The sequence below is a fragment of the Nothoprocta perdicaria genome, unplaced genomic scaffold (genome assembly GCF_003342845.1).
Source record: "Nothoprocta perdicaria isolate Ctin4 unplaced genomic scaffold, notPer1 scaffold_443, whole genome shotgun sequence".
Classification (NCBI taxonomy): domain Eukaryota; kingdom Metazoa; phylum Chordata; class Aves; order Tinamiformes; family Tinamidae; genus Nothoprocta; species Nothoprocta perdicaria.
Window position 1 is genome coordinate 135018 of NW_020455692.1, and position 3593 is coordinate 138610.

The following is a 3593-nucleotide window of genomic DNA, read 5'->3' on the forward strand; positions in this document are numbered from 1 at the left end:
TTTTTAAACAGACATTGAACTCTGTCACATCCTGCTAACCCATTTTTGCTCTAAAACAGTCTTTAGTCATTTAACTTTCCTCCAATGGCTTCATCATCACATATTTCTTTCACATCTTCACCACCTTTCAGCCCTAGTCTCGAGTAACTTTCATGCTTCTGATGTGCATTCTGATAAATTCTAAATAAATCAGAAATCTGATAAATCCTAAAAAGAACTTATCATTTATTTTTATGCCATTAACATGCTGTAGCTCAATTCTTTTTTGTTAAGATCCTCATATTTTTCATTTGATTTGCCAGAATTCACATTCTTATTTATTTCCCTAGTCAACTTCATGGCTTGAACTTTCTCAAAGCTGTATTCTTATTTCTAGTAGTTGCTTTATCCCAAAGTGCAAAGAGCAATTGGTGCTTGGGAGATCCACACACTCGCTCAAACCACTGACATGTGCAAAGACGGCCTTCCTTAAACTAGTTAAGAGAAGGGACTACTGTGTTTGCAAACAGCCCCGCTACAGAGCTGCTCCACACTGTGACAGTTCAAATAGTCAGTGCACTTTGTCAAGCAAGAAAAGCTATTTCTTACTGCAAGGCACTGATAATTTATGGAGCAAAAAGAACATATTTAATTCAGTCCCATTAGTTTCTGATACTAAAAAACAAACAGAACCAAACAAAAAGCCCTAAACATGACTTGTGTAAGAGCCTGAGGAAAGTCAAAGCTCACATGTGCTGTAGGTGGTTAGCTTTATTTATAGATGCCAGGTATCTTTGTAACAGGGGATGACAAATATGTGAACAAAAAGTTACTCTGTGATGTCTTTCTTACTTCACTGTCTCCAATGCCCTTTTCAAGCAAAAGCAAAGGCAAAAAGGAGAGAAGAGAGGATTAAAAGATCAAAGCTAATCTAGTGATTCCAATTACTCTTTTGGTTTCTTTTATTTGCAGTTTGGAGCGAGGAAAGGACAGAGAATATGTCCAAGTCAGGAGGCACCCAGACATCTAGCACCGGTGTAAAAGCTTACACAGTGACACCGTGACTTAGCTGGTATGCTGGAAATTGCCTTTGGGATATCCATGCTTCTACTGGATATGGTCCCAAAGGTGATGCTTCTTATTTCTATTTGTCTACCTACTTATTTATGCAGTGCTCAGTGACAGAAAAGAGGAAATACAGCAGCACTGAAGGTCCAGATGATTTCCTGTCCACATTCAGGTGTGTGTATTCGCGTATCTGTATCCCTGGGAATTCAGCTGCCTATTAGACACATTTAATTTGTGTAGCACTGTTCCATATTAGGGGTTTTACAAAAATCACTTGCTCACTAAGACAAGTTCATCATGGAACAATTTAAGAATTAAAAAACAAGCTGGCTTGCCTTTACTGACACACAACTTTCTCCAGGTCACCGATTAAACTTCTCCTCTACGTTAGCTAAATGAAAACTTAAGAGAGTCTGAGAGAATAGAGAGAATATGACAACTGAAACACATACAAAATAACACTAGACAGTTTAGAGTTTAATATAAAGGTAAAAGGTAGTGTTCGGAGCGGAGACTTGCAAAAGACCTCAACGGGATCAAAGTAGTAGGGAATAAAATATTGCAGAGAGAGTGAACAGAACGGGAAGATACAGCTGGTCAATGAGGAAAAAACTGCTACTGGCTAAGAAAGTGCTACGACCTGAGTGGACCACAGAAAAAGTGTAAAGTACCAGTGGGGCTTGGGACAGCGTAAATATGTTGAGGAAAAGTGAGTTTAAAAAGAAGTGTTAGAAGGAACAGTTACCAACAAAAATGAAAAGAGAAGATGATGCTCCAGAGCCCTTCCAAAATACTTGATCGTTTCTATTTGGAATTTGCTTATCTGAAGAACTATCTCTAGTCCTACATCCTGGTGGCAGTTAAGATCATTTAGGATGTTTTTACTGTCAATTCCTGGCTTGGAGAACTCCCCGCCTCTGGCGCTCAATTCCTGTGGCAGGCAGCCAGAGCTCGAGTTTGGTGAACTATGAGGGATAACACAAGAGTTGTTTAGCTTTATTTCTTTTTTTTTTTTTTTTTTGACTGAATTTCTTTTGCCTGTTGTGCAAAGGTGCATCCATGTCTTGGGAAATTATTAAAAGGGAGGGGGGAAGGGGAGTGTTCTACTGTTAAAATATATAATTAAATCATYAAAATTAATCAATGTCAACTATTTCTACTGAATTCAACTTTAAGTATTCCAGTGAACTAATTAAAATGAAATAAGGCTAATGGTGAACTTTCTTTTTTTAAACACGCATCTGTGTCCAAATCAGCGTGAGAATTGGTCCGCCTATCTGAAACTGAAATACTAGTGCAGGGTGGCTGGGGACTAGGAGCAGGCCAGAAAAGGGCAGAAGGAGGGCACGGAGACGTGGCAGAAGATCCCTCAGGAGACGGCAAACCTTTTTAGGCTCAATCTTCTTAGGAAGAGAAGGACTTCATATTTCTCTGCTAAATAACATGATTTTTTCCCCACTCAATAAAACCTTCAATACTGTAGCATCTAATGCTTCAAGTCACAAATAACATTTAGAACAAGCAAAACTAGTTTGAGAGATTTCTAACATAAAAAGACACCTATTAAAAAAAGAAAAAGGCAAAAATTTGAGTCCACTGTTTTAAAATTAAGACTGATGACAGATCTCTTATCTAATGTAATGTTTGAGGGAAAAAAACAAACCATCACACAATCCAACATTCCCTATGAAGAATTTAGGATTTAGTTCTGTCCAAGTCCTACACATATATATATAAAGAGTGGGTGGGAATTACTGCACATGAAGAGTTCCCTGCAACAAGCAGGTGAACCAAACCAGAAGAAAAACAAAAGCTGGATATGAGGCAGCAACTAAAAACAAACAAAATCCTATTGAAGACACCTTACAGAACCAGATTTAAAGAAATAAAGCTCTTAAGATGGAGTTCGAGTTGGAACAAGCCTTTTAAGAAACCTCTGTAATGGCACTGACCTTTCTTAAGATCTAAACCCAGCTAAAGCAGTTCCCAGGTCCCTCTCGCCCCTGAAGGAACGGATTTCCCGTCAATGAACATTTGGGAAGTGTGGAATTTTAAACTGTGCAATTTTGAGTCTAAGGTAAGACTGTCAGACCACAAGAAGCTGGTAGCATTCCTCACAGTCCTAGCAGTCCATTTTTTCATTAGGACTGCAGCCTTTGCTACCGGCTTACTTGCATGCCTTCGTAGCCCTCTTCAACTAAATTAGGATGTGCTAAGAAAGAGAGAAAAAAAAAGTTCTTTCCTCATACTTTAAACTTGGAGCCACACTCTGAAATACAAGCTCTTTCGCATCTACAAGTGCGGGCGGCCTAAAGTGTAGTTAGGAGTCCCCTAAACCGAGCAAAACGCTCGGAAGGCGGCACAGCGGCGAGGGTGCYGAGCCGGCCGGGGGGACGAGCAGGCAGCGCCGCGGCGGATGCCGCTCTGGCCAGTTTAAGGTGTGGTTTCAAAACCAACTTACCCAAAGGAGTCCAACTTTGCGCTGCGCCGCTGCAAGGCTCCAACGCGACGAAATTACGTCACCACAACAGCCAGCCGGCCCGGGG